Source organism: Pseudonaja textilis, chromosome Z (genome assembly GCF_049901715.1).
Source record: "Pseudonaja textilis isolate UNSWEBS1 chromosome Z, rPseTex1.2, whole genome shotgun sequence".
Taxonomy (NCBI): domain Eukaryota; kingdom Metazoa; phylum Chordata; class Lepidosauria; order Squamata; family Elapidae; genus Pseudonaja; species Pseudonaja textilis.
In genome coordinates this window covers 70,101,237-70,115,286 of record NC_142008.1, presented here as the reverse complement: position 1 = coordinate 70,115,286, position 14,050 = coordinate 70,101,237, and the positions used below count along the sequence as shown (strand labels likewise).

The 14,050-nt window shown below is 41.2% G+C and overlaps 1 pseudogene; it reads right to left on the bottom strand.

The window, feature by feature from the left end:
- Positions 1-11,645: 11,645 nt before the first annotated feature.
- LOC148124075 (uncharacterized) lies at positions 11,646-12,739 on the bottom strand (annotated as a pseudogene).
- Positions 12,740-14,050: the final 1,311 nt, after the last annotated feature.

Sequence of the window (14,050 nt, the reverse complement as noted above, 5' to 3'; positions counted from 1 at the left end):
CTAACATAATTAAGAGTCTCAAGCCATATGGCAATAAAAATCCCATCTTTTGTTAGGAGCACCATGTCAGCATTACCTAGGTGAAGCCAACTCTGACTTCACCCCCTTCATGACTTGTCTCTGACCCTGTTTCTCCCTCCCCCAAAGTATGTCACCCAGTCACATTTCCCAACAAGGAAATTTTATATAAAGCCAGATTTAACACTCTTCTGTTGTCCCAAATGGAATGTAGATGCAAATGACTATGGGGAAGTTGCCACTGAATATCCATTAATTTATTCCTCCTTGGACACGTATCCTTGAAGAATGTTTGGTAGAAGGATTTTTGTTGTTGTTTGCAGACTTTAGTAAATAGTGTGATTGTTGATTACCAAAATTTTGGTAACAGCTTTGATTTCCTTCCTTCCCTCCCTCCCCTTCCCCCTCCCTCCTTCCCTCCCTCCTCCCTCCCTCCCATTCTTCCCATTTCTACAAAGAGCATATATGCTTTTAAAGCAAGTTTAGTCCATGATCCTCATATTCCTTTGTTATTTGGGAAATTATTAGTATCTTTTAGTGTGGATATATCCACCAATCTTTTGTCATTTGACTAATTGTAAATCTATATGAGTTTATGCATTATAAATTCCCATATTCTTATGTATTATAATTCCCTAAATACTTAAAAGCATTGCATGAGTTGCAGTAATATAAACAGTAGTCCTTGCTCTGGCAGCTGAAAGAATATTATCCCTGAAAGGAAGTGGAGTCAACTGATAATTGCTAGTACAATCCTTAACCCAAGTAATTACCTACCAGACAGAATGGCAATTCTCAAATGAAAAGCCTGCTATGGCCCAACTTTCTCCATATTTGCTATGATTCTTGTCATTATGAACAGCTATCCTTGCCAAGGAAAATAAGAAATGAAACCATATTGATGATACTTAATACTGTTAGGCGTGTAAAGACATGCATTTTGTTATCATTAGTTTTCTTTGTCTCGCATAAGAGTTCCTGGCACAGATTTGACTATTGAATCTGAATCTACTATCTGTCTGAGTCTGTCTTCTTAAACTGACCAAATTTATCAACCAGAATTAGGGCTGGCCCTGATAGAGATCAAAGTAAAACAACTGGCATGAAAAAGCAACAAGTTGTCATTTTAATTTACTGTTGCACCTTTTAAACAGCCAGGAATGAGAATGGGTATAAAATAACATGCCTGGATTTAGATAATTTGCTCCTTTATTTTGTGGCCATGTGCATTGGCTGTATGCATTTGGCAGAAGAATGGCTTGAGCTGGTATAGGCCAAGCCAAAATAATGAGTCTGGTTTTTAAATGTAAAAAACTCAGGTTTAATTATCCATTCAACTGTAGAGCTCATATTGAATTTAGGGAAAACATTAAAGTTTAGCCTGAGTTCAGGGCATTGGAAAAATCTTGGGAGAGTAATCCCTTACTATTAGTTACAAGTAAACTCTTCTCTTTTAAAGAAGAACTGCATTCATTTCCTATATTGGCCATTTTGTTTACTCCAACTGCACTAATCAATGTGATAATTATTGAGGGTCCTTTTTTGTGATGTATTTCCTCTGTGGTTGCTCATTCTTGACATATTGCCTACTTGACAGCCTCTCAACTTTTATGCTTATCTTTGCAGATGAATCACTTCCTTAATAGCTTCTGTTCCCAAAACAATGTTTTTCCCAGTAAAAGTTTTGCAAAGATCTGTACTTATTTCTGTTTATCTTAAGAGGCATAATTAAAGTGTTTAAACTATTAGCATTTGGAAATATTACAGCTAGATGTAGTGTTCTGAAAAGTTTAAGTGTAGTTTATTCTTATTCCTAGAGCCAAGTCTAAAAAGTATTGCCAATATATTACAGTTTCATTGCTGTAAAACATAGGCTGCTGAGAACTCACTGAAATCAATGACATTTAAATGAGCATATGTGATGATTTCAGTCACACATGTTTTAATTGAAAAACCTATCTGGTTACAATCGTGATAGAAACCTTGGGACTAAATTTGTGTCACTAAAAGGCAGTAGAAAGGGATGTTCTTCCTCTGCCCCCCCAGACTGATATTAGAATTACAAGATTCAAGATTCACTGAAAAAAAGATACTGATAAAAATGTCCTGTTCTTACTCTGTTTTTTACTCTCTTTTTCCAAAGCTATAAAAGTTTTAGTGGTAGGATGTACATATTGCATGCTTAACAAAATTCATTGTTCAATTTGAAAAGTTTCAGTTTCTGCTGTGCCTGAATTTTATAGCATTTAGTACTTTAACCACATAATTCATGTAATACAACTCCATTGGTTCCTAGAATCCTTCACATTCCATCCTTTATGTTGGAGACAGAATTGTCAGTTTATAGCATGAAAAGTCATGCCAGTTTGACTCCTATTTCACTGGCTTCCAAAGCTATTTTTCCAATCTTTTAGCAGAAAACAAATGTATAGGCACAGTGAAAAGGAATGGAAATATATATATGTCAATGGAATGGCTTACTTCCAGAAATTGTAGGTGCTCCATGACTTGAGGGTTTTAAGAAGACACTGAACAACAATTTGCAAACAATGATATAGAGTAGGGCAGGGGTGGGATTCAAAAATTTTAACAACCGGTTCTGTGGATGTGGCTTAGGTGGTGGGCGTAGTTTGGTGGTCATGTTATTAGCTGGGTGTGGCCAACTCAATATCACTCACATCGAGACACCCATCTCCTCATCTGGCCTCATGACTGTGGGGATGCTGCAACAGTCGTAAGTGTGAAAAATTGTCACAAGTCACTTTTTTTCAGTTGCCATTGTAACTTTGAATGGTCACTCCACACAAGCAAAGTACCAGCAAAGGAGGGGGAAAAAATTCCAGAGACGTTCCTGAGACAGGAAGTCCTAGTCATGCCAAGAATGTAATAAGGGTTAATGGAGAGGCAGTTTCTGTAAGCAACACCAGAATGTTTCCTTCCTGACTTCCTTACAGGATTAGGCCTGCAATTTCCTCTAACAACCAGTTCTCTGAATGCTTAGAATGTTAACAACTGGTTCTGGCGAATAGATGCAAACTGGTAGAATCCCACCTCTGGAGCAGGGGTGTCAAATTAGATCCGATTGTGGGCTGTTTCAGAAGGTTGTTTGCCCTTGTGGGGGCAAAGGGGAGCATGGCCTGGTCATGGCTGATTGGGTGGGCATGGCTGGGCCCAGGATGGCAGGGGCTGGTCCCTCACTGTCCCCGGGATGGCCAGGGGGGCAACTTTACAGCCTATTACGGGCCAGATCCAGCCCGCAGGCCACATGTTTGCATGTCTGGTATAGAATCTCCTGCTTCAGCAGGGGATTGGACTAGAAGATCTCCATGCTCCCCTCAGTCCTGCTATTCTATTCTATTAGAATTGGGAATGTTACAAATGGGTGAATAAGAGCACTTATAAAAAGAAGGTTGTATGACTTTTAATTTTATTCGCATTCATTTAACTTGATGACAGTTTTTGTTTTTCATTTGCTCCCTTTGCCTTAGAAAGTTTGGCATTCTGAATACCTCTTGGAATGTACTTAAAGAAATTGAAGATGTTTTCGTAATAAGTAGTTTAGTTATAATCTACTGTAAAATATGATTTTCCACTAATGTTTCCTTGAAAATAAGCATTGTGACCTTAAAACTCTATACTATATTTTTTTTCAGTCCTGCCTTGACAGAGCAGCATGAAATTGAATGTCTATGTTTGGTCAGAAAGGCCATCTGAGAAGTAGTAAAGATGTTCATGTGTCATAAAATAAATACTTTCACAAAGCTGACTAAAGCCAGTTACCCAATCCTTTGAGAATGATTTCACCCATTCTGGTTCCTTTTAATCATTATTAATAAAATAGGGGATTATTTCAGGAACTTATATTGAGTAGGTCAAAGTGACATCAACAACAGCTGAGCAAACTGGCTGAGTCTGGATGTGAATGTGTACATTTTTCCCCTAACAAGACGGTGACAATATTTGATGAAGCAAAGGCTCTTGGAATTAGAACTTTTTTTTAAAAAAAAAGAGATCACTATTTTAATTCTTATGCTTTATTTTCTAATCAAGTGATGTTTTGTTTGACAAAAGGATGGACATTGCCTCCATCTTATTCTGATATATTACAGGATGGGCTATGAATTCCTTTCTGTTTGTTTATATTTTCCTTTCCTTCTCGCTAATTTCCATTTGTTTTTACTAAAAAAACTAAATGCATGTTTGGAGCATGAGGAATTATAATAAGCCTAAATAAACATTAAACCCAAGAATGTGGAATGACTCCAAATTAATCTGCAAAAGAAAGCTGGTTTTAATACCTTTTCTAGATTGATAGGGTCATAAAAATCCTGGTTGCTATTTAACTTTGACCTAGCCAAAATCGGATATGGCCAATAAGAAATATTTATCATTGAACTAAAATGCACTTATACAAATACTACCAGCATAAATGAATAAAAGGAGGTTTTAGTCCTGCTGAGAAGCAAGACTTCCACTGTATTGCTGGCCATAGTATAGAGGTGTCTGACATGACTGTAAATATTTATTATCAGGTCAATCTTCCTTCCTTCCTTCCTTCCTTCCTTCCTTCCTTCCTTCCTTCCTTCCTTCCTTCCTTCCTTCCTTCCTTCCTTCCTTCCTTCCTTCCTTCTCTTTACACAAAGAGAAAAAACAGTCCAACCTATCAAAAACAGCACTACAAAAAACAGATTAGGAACACAAGTTAAAATAGGGAAGAAAATGCTAAGGGAACACCTGTCTACCCTAGATGAGTTCAATCACCAGGACCAGATGGCTTACACCCAAAAGGTTGCGAAGGAATTGGAAAACAACTGATGTAGTTCCCATCTTCAAAAAAGGAAAAAAATACATTCAGGAAATTACAGACCTATCAGCCTGACCTCAATACCAAGGAAGATTCTAGAAAAGATAATCAAGCAATGAATCAGTGAACACCAAAGCAAACAAAGTAATAACCAAAAGCCAACATGGGTTTGTCAAAAAGAGATCATGCCAGACTAATCTTAATGCATTCTTTGACAAAATGACAAAATTAGTGGACCAGAGGTATACCGTCGATATATTTTACTTGAACTTCAGTAAGGCATTTGATAAAGTAGACCATAACCTACTACTTGATAAAATAGAAAAATATGGGTTAGACATTATTACCACCAGATGGATTTATAACTGGCTGACCAACTACACTCAATGTGTAGTCCTCAATGGAACTGTGTTACATGGAGGGAAGTATGCAGTGGGGTACCCCAAGGCTCTGTTTTTGGCCCAATACTATTCAACATCTTCATCAATGATTTAGATGAGGGGGTAGATTGAGAAGTCATCAAATTTGCAGATGACACCAAGCTAGCAGGAATAGCCAACATTCCAGAAGATGGGCTTCAGATTCAGAAGGATCTTGACAGACTTGAACAATGGGCGCTATCTAACGAAATGAAATTCAATATTGAAAAAAGGGGAGGTTCTACATTTAGGCAAGAAAACCAAATGCACACGGTATAGTATAGGTGATTCCTTGCTCAATAGTAATAACTGCGGGAGAGATCTTGGTGTCCTAGTGGACAATCATTTAAATATAAGCCAGCAGTGTGCTGCAGCTGCCAAAAAAGCATATACAATTTTGGCTGCATTAACAGAGGGATAGAATCAATACCACTTTGTAATGCCTTGGTGAAGCCACAGTTGGAATACTGCAATCAGTTTTGGTTGCCACAATGTAAAAAAGATGTTGAGACTCTAGAGTGCAGAGAACAGTAACAAAGATGACTAGGGGACTGGAGGCTAATACATATAAAGAATGGTTGCAGGAACTGGGTATGTCTAGTCTAATGAAAAGAAGGACTAGGATGACATGATAGCAGTGTTCCAATATCTCAGGGGCTGCCATAAAGAAGAGGGAGTTAAGCTATTCTCCAAAGCACCTGAGTGTAGGACAAGAAGCAATGGGTGGAAACTAATCAAGAGAGAAGCAACCTAGAACTAAGGAGAAATTTCCTGACAGTTAGAACAATTAATCAGTGGAACAACTTGCCTCCAGAAGTCATGAACGCACCAACACTGGAAGTTTTAAAGGAGAGATTGAATAACCTTTTTTCTGAAGTGGTGTAGGGCTTCCTGTGTAAGCAGGGGGTTGGACTAGAAGATTCCAAGGTTCCTTCCAACTCTGTTGTTCTATTTCTATTATTTCTATTTCCTTCCTTCCTTTCCTCCTCTTCCTTCCTTCCTTCCTTTCTTTTTTTCTTTCTTTCTGTAGCACACATAGGTTACTCCAGGCAGCTTACAACATTTTCAAAATGCCACCATATAATAAAAGTTTATTAGAAAAACCACACCCCATACCCCATGGCGGAAACAAGACAATTAAATCAGACCTTTCAAAAAAGCACAGGATGGGAGCTAACCATATCTTGGGAAGAATGATATAAACATGTGACCACTATCAAAAAGGTCCTTTTCCCTGGACCCGCCAGATATACATCCTTAATTGATGGGATCCAGGCATAACATGCCTGCCTTTCCATTCTTGTGGGCTGGGTGAGCCTGGCCCTAAATTATATAGGGTTCTAAAGATAATCACCACATTGAATTGTGTGAATTCCCTGAAAGTGCAACTCCCACATAAGAGACATTTGCACATGTCTAGGTTTGTGGGAAATTATTTGGGCCACTGCATTCTGAATTAACTGAAGCTTCCAAACACACTTCATAGAAGTGTATAGAACACATTACAATAGTCTTAGACAGGAGGTGATCAGGGCATGGATGACTGCAAGAAGGAACTTTTGATCCAGGAATGGACATAACTATTGCACAGCATGAAATTGGGCAAAGGCCTTCTGGTTATGACTGCTCTTCCAATAGGAGCTGCAAGTCAAGGGGAACTCCAGATTTGCACCTGATCAAACTAGTTCAGTGCAACCCCATCTATGGCCAAATATGTTAATTCTCCAAGAGCCAAACAGCCTGTAATATAGAGCCACTCCATCTTGCTAGAGTTCAGTTTTAGTTGTTGCTCCTCATCCAGATCTCAACAGCCTCCAGGCACTGAGAAAGAGAGGTTGCAGCATTGTTAAACTCATTATGGGCAGAAATGTACAACTAAAAATTATCAGCATTCTGATAATTTCACTCCACAGTGATGGATAATCTCCCTCATTAAAAGTGAAAGTATCAGAACTCTCACAAGGCAGGTTCTGGAGGCAGAGCTCATGTCCCTGAACAACATTTATATTCTATATTAACATTCTCCAAATCCTGAGTTCTGATTGGTCCACGCGAACCACAACCCGATTGGTTAACTAAACGACTGTGATTGGCGCACTAAGAATCTACCGTGATTGGCTGAGCTGATCACGGGAAATTCAAAGCGCTGCCATTGGCCACCGAGCCGCCGGACGGCTGAATAAAGCCAAGCGGCTCGCAGGTCCTGGACTGAACTGTATATTCAAAAAAGAGCTGAATGTGCACTTTGAGTCTCGCATCTCTATGCGACCTGATCTACCTGGGACTGAACTACCCGGGGCCGATCTCCCAGACTTAACAATTTATCTTGGAGGAAGGAAGTGAACCAGGACAACAAAGTGCCCACATTCAACACCCAGAGCTGTTCCAGAAGGATACCATGTTTTTTTTTGTTTTTTGTTTAAATTTGATTTGTCAATCGCTTACAATAGGTATAAGAATAAACATAGTTATGAATACATGAAATTATCAAATTATCTTTTTCATCCAGTCCCAAAGGTACTTTTTTCAAAAGGCACCTTTTGAATTTTTTTCCCCTTGAAGACATTTTGTTTCTCATCCAAGAAGCTTCCTCAGCTTCTTGGATGAGAAGTGAAATGTCTTTAAAAACAACAGCAACAATAGGACAGGAACGGTAAGCATGTTGGTGCACTTATGCATGCCCCCTACAGACCTCTTAGGAAAGGGGTGAGGTCAATAGTAGAAAATCTAAGGTTAAAGTTTTTGAGGTTTGGGGAAGAAACCACATAGTCAGGTAGAGTGTTCCAGATATTGAACATTCGTATTTCCTGCAATCAAGTTTGGTGCGGTTAACCTTGAGTTTGTATCTATTGTGTGCTCTTGTATTGTTATGGTTGAAGCTGAAGTATTCATTGACAGGTAGGACATTGTAATGTATGATTTTATACACTATACTTAGATCGGATCTAGATGTTCAATGGTACCAAAAGCTGCTAAGAAATCAAAGTAGATTGAGAATGGATGCACCACTCTAGCTTGATTCTGTGAGACATCATCTAAAAGCATGATCAATGCTGTTTCCATCCCATATACAGGTTTGAATTATGACTGAAAGGAGTTCAAATTATCTTTTTCATCCAGTCCCAAAGATGCTTTTTTCAAAAGGCAACTGAATTTCTTTCCCCTTGAAGACATTTCGTTTCTCATCCAAGAAGCTTCCTCTGTTTCTTGGATGAGAAGTGAAATGTCTTCAAAGAAAAAACAAAGTCAAGTTTGAAGAAACACCTTTAGGACAACCATGACCTGGATGACTAAGAATCTCCATAGATTTTTTTCATCCAGGATCCTCTGGAACTGCAGCACAACTACCTTCTCAACAACCTTCCATAAAAATGGGAGGTTGGAGTCAGGACAAAAATTCTACATCTGGATGAGATCTAGTAATTAAAGGTCTAAGCTATCACCCCTCTCCCAGAGAAAATTTCTAATCACCAGAAATCACCTGCAGGTCATTTCCTGGGAGTTCTTAACTAGCCAGGAAAGGCACAAATCTAAAATACAGATCACTGTACTAATTTTCCTCAAGATCCTGTTTATTTTCTCAGGCCAAATGTTGCTTGAAATGAACTCATGGTTGCCACATACGAAGCATAGGATTTAGAAGTTGTATACCAGGGAAAAATCCAGCACTACCCCATCATCAGATCCCAGAGCTTAGGAAGAGAACTTGGTCTGCAGCAACATGAGCATTTAAACTTGTTTCTACAGTCCAATCTGAAATATAGACATTCACAGCCTGTCATATTAGAGATACGACTTCTTGTCATCAGTAAGATGTCACAGAGGATCACTATCTCCTTTCCCCAGTTTTAGGACATTGACTTGTAGAGGACCTGGAACGTAGTAGGATGGCATTTCATCTCTTTCAACACTAGATTTCAGGAATATATGCCAGGTTGGTTTGTCTATGCACCACTAGAATTATGGATAAAGTATTTTTGCTACAAATTTTTTTACAAATTTGGAAGAAAAATGTGATTTAATTTTTCAATTTCATTTTTTATTAAAAGTCAAAAGAATTAAGAACATGATAGAAGCCTATTTCTGACTGAAAGAAATCATACTGCATTCTGTTACAATAATTATAGTGATATCCACATGAAGATGACATGAGCACTGTACATGGGAGTGTCCTATTGCCCTTGAATAGTTGAAGTTATATTGGTTACAATATCTACCATCATTGTTAACTAATCTCAATGTCAGCATTCCAGAAAATTTCCACTCCAACAAATAACTCCGAGACAGACATCCTCTCCAAAGTTCTTTTCTATTTTGGTAGGAAACTGGCACATCTGGGAAATCCCAAGTCTGAAAGTTCTGGGTTTCCTTGCAATAAGTAAAAACTACAAATCCATCCCCTGCATCCCTCATTGCATCACATGCCTCAATCACCAATTGCCTCAACTTGACCTTGACATAGAAGAAGAATGCTATAATCACATATACTCCAAGAAATTCCCCTCTCCCATTTTCCCAGGCTCAAGAATGTGGCAGTATGGAAGTGTCTGGTGCTAATATGGCTTCCAAAACTGACAGGCATCCCCCCTTGAAAAAAATCATATCCTGAAAAATACAATAAACAAAACACAACAATGGGTTAACCCTCTCTCCCCCCTCCAAGGGGACTCTTTGGCTTGTCGGGAAAATTGTCATGGAATTGCTTAACCAATCTATCTGCTCATATATCCCAACTTTTCACTCAAGTAGCTTCTGACAAAGGGTAGCCTTTCCACAGCACTAAATATTGTAATTGTCCTCAGTATATTCTACAATCAAGGCTTTTTTGATTTATTAATGTGTTTCCCCCTGTACTACCAAAGGTTTGGGGGAAACTGCTGGTATGGGTCATAGATTGGAACCAACAGCAGGCCTCAACAAGCTACTATGAAAAACTTGAGGGAGGTTAAGTCGAACAGTCACTGGATTTATTATTTTTGATATAGGAAAGGGACCTAGAAATTAACTGGGAAGCTTCAATTTAAGATATTTAGTTGAAAAAAACACTTTGTCACCCACCTTAAAAGGTGGCTGGAGGGATCTATGTTTGTCTGCTTGTTTTTTATATTCCTTAGTTGCTTCTGCTAGAGCATTTTTTGTATTCTCCCAACCTTTTCTTAATGACTCCATCCAATCCATTAAGGACATGGATGTTGGGGTTCTGTAGGTAACTCAGGCATAGGGACTAAAGTCCATGCCAGTAATGATTTGGAAAGGAGTCAAGCCAGTGCTGCTGTGTACTGCATTATTATAAACAACTTCTGCAAACAGCAATAGATCCACCCCGGTCTTCCTGTTGATAATTTACATAACATCTAATATATTGTTCCATCATAGTGTTTGCTTTCTCCATGCTAAATGGAATGCTGAGGAAGCCATTGGGACCCAATGGACTTTAAAAACTCCCTCCAGAACTTAGCGGTAAACTCTACACCTCGGTCTGAGATCACTCAATGTGGCACTCCATGGAGCAGATAAACATACTTCATGAACAGTTTGGCCAATTTTTTACATGTTGTAAACTCTACACCTCGGTCTGAGATCACTCAATGTGGCACTCCATTGAGCAGATAAACATACTTCACGAACAGTTTGGCCAATTTTTTACATGTTGTAAAGTGGGCTTGCTTGGAAAATAAGTTGATAACAGTCCAAATCACTGTACTTTCTCTACTCTATGATAACTCTGTGATAAAGTCCATCACGATGCTGTTTTCCACTCGTCTCTGTCCTTTTCGTGGATTCAGTAGTAGGCTTCTCTCAGATTTAGCTTGGTAAAGATTTTGCCTTTGGACAGGTGATTTAACAAATCCTTCATTGGGGGAGGGGGTACGTGTTTTGTATGCACACTGCATTCATGCCTTGAAAATCCACACATAATATTGCCTGCCATCTTTCTTCTCTTTAAATAATACTGGAGCTGACAACTTAGATTTTGCTGGTTCAATGAAGCCTCTGTCTAAATTGGTATCAATGTATTTCCTCAACTCAGTCATCTCGGCTGGTGTCATGGGATACATCTTTGGTTTCAGCAGCTTTGCCCCAGGTTTTAATTTGATGGCACAATCAGTGGCTTGATGAAGGGGAAGGATGTTGCATTCTTCCTCACTAAAAGCCTCAACCAAGTCTCTATGTTCTTTAGGAACTTGGAGTTCGCCTGGAGGAGAGTCTGAAGCAGTAGCTGCTGCTTCTGGCTGTGGGCCCTTGCTGGGTGGCTGTCTTTTTTCAGGGGGGACCAGGGGCAGTGGGCCAACGCCAATTTTGATTTTCCGGTACCCATCTTCCCATTTAATCATGGGGCCCCATTTATCAAGCCAAGTAAGTCCCAATATGACAGATTGTGACATTTTTGGAGCTACTATAAATCATATGAGTTCACAATGCCTACCCATTTCTAATCTGATCAGTTCTGTAATTTGGATGGCTGGGACTCCTCCAATTAATGTTTCATCTACCTGCTCAAACTTGATTGGGTGTTTTAGAACTTTACTTTTTATTCCTAATTGCTCCAGAAGGAGCCCAATCAGGCATCTGTAACATCCTGTATCTATTACTGCTTCTAATTCTCCAACCTCCGCAGTCTCAGGCACCACCAACTTCACTGTAAAAGAGGAGATGGCTGCACTCACCATGGGATCCTCTTCATCATTTGACTTTCCAGAAAGGGTTTCTTTGGCTGGAGATTCCTTGCTTTCTTCTGCGGGGAGGGGAAACTCTACAGCTTGTCTGGCAAACCGACTGGTGTCTGGGGGCTTCCATGGAGCTCTCCTGCCTCTGGCAGCTGTACTGGGCCTTGGTTGTGCAGGTGCAGGGGCCAGACATTCGGAAGCCCAATGATCAGCTTGACCACAATGGTAGCATTTGATAATTACTATAAGTTGGGTAGGAACGACTTCAGCAGATTTAGTCAGAGGATGTCTGGCCAAAGTTCTCCTAGTGGGCCTCTCAGAGGCAGGTTTTTGGTGTGGGTGAATTTCTCTATCCAGAACAATGGATATGGCATACCAGTCTTGCAGTCACTCTGGTACCCCTCAGATGCCACAGGCTTTTCTGACTTCTAGATCAATGGTTTCTTCAAAATAGTGCAGAAGTATCCTGTCAGGCCAATGCAGGAGGTTACCTACAACCTGTCTAAAGTCCACACAAAATCTTTTATGGGTTGATTACCTTGCTTCATCTCCTTTATTTTGTCTTCATTTTTACCTACTCTGTCGGGGTCTTCATATCTAGCCCGGAGCAGCTCAACAAATGCATCTGCATCATTTAGCTCCACAGCATCCTCATTGTGTAGGTGGGCTATCCAGGTGAAAGCATCTTCTTCATTCATCCCATCTGTAATTGCAAAAAATAGGTCATGCTCTGTTTCATATTGGTTTCCAAATTGAACTATATGTGCCCAGATTCGGCTGAGGAAATAAGCAAGTTTTTCAGGCTTCCCATTAAAAGTTGCTCTAAACCTTGGTGGTGCTGGCCTGGCTGGTGGAATCGCCATGATGACCACCAGCTGAGCTGGGATCTGTGGGGGCACTGCTGCGGGCATCAGGAGGGGCCCCTGAAGGGGCGCTCCCACAGATTCCAGCTTAGCAGTGTGGAAACATCTGGTGCTAATATGGCTTCCAAAGCTGACACTCATCTCCTTTTAACGGCCATATAGATAGCATTACACATCCAGAGGGAATCTATAAACATTATTTCAATGCTAGAAACATCAACATTCTAGTAGACCAGCAAACAATGCCAAGACATACACTACCCCATGTAGTGTCATAGGAAACATATTTAAAAAAATACAGTCCACAGTTATGGAATGTATAGCTTCATTTTCCATAGAGCTGTCTCGAGTGTCCAGGTTGGGAGGAGCTCCAGTCTCGGCTCTTCCAGGCTGAGCTTGAAATTGAGGAACGCCCCTCACCGTCACGTGGTCCTCGGGTGCTCCCCAGTTTTTTGCTCAGCCTCGTGGCTAACAGGCTGTTTTCCCTTGCTCCGGTCGTTCAGCATTCTAGGCCTCTCCTTCTCATCGCTTTCTACTGGATCACCGGCAGGCAGCGCAGGACTTCAGGTTTGAACTCCCCAGGAGTGTTTTTAACTTCCGAACTGTTTCCTTAGGGGAGAAAACGCAGCGCGCGAGCGCTGCCCCCCGCTGCGTTTGCCGCCTAATCGCTCCGGCGAGCCGCTTCGTTCCTGCCTGCCTCTCCTCGCTTTAGCCGCCGTTCCCCCCGCGAACGCCTTCTAGCCCAGGTACGCTTCCCTGGTTCTCCCAAAGGCTCTAATCTTCCTGGGAGTTTACCGCCGCTGGGGCTGCCTCCGTTACTTGCGGCCTCCATCTCGGGCCCCCTGTGGCGTCCGCCATCTTGGGTGTGCCCTGGGCGGCCGCCATCTTGGGTGTGCCCTGGAACGGCCGCCATCTTGGGTGTGCCCTGGAACGGCCGCCATCTTGGGTGTGTCCTGGACCGGCCGCCATTCTTGGGTGTGCCCTGGAGCGGCCGCCATCTTGGGTGTGCCCTGGAACGGCCGCCATCTTGGGTGTGCCCTGGAGCGGCCGCCATCTTGGGTGTGCCCTGGGCGGCCGCCATCTTGGGTGTGCCCTGGAGCGGCCGCCATCTTGGGAGTGGCCGCATGGCCGTCTGCCATTACTAGAGGCCTTTACAGGCCGCAGCCTTAACTGACTATTAGGCAGCCTGGGATTCCCTCGTCTCAGCCTCCTGCAGAAATAGGGTCTGTTGGCCCTGCAGCCTTTCTTTCCCCAGCAGGCAAAGTAGCAGCTCTGCCC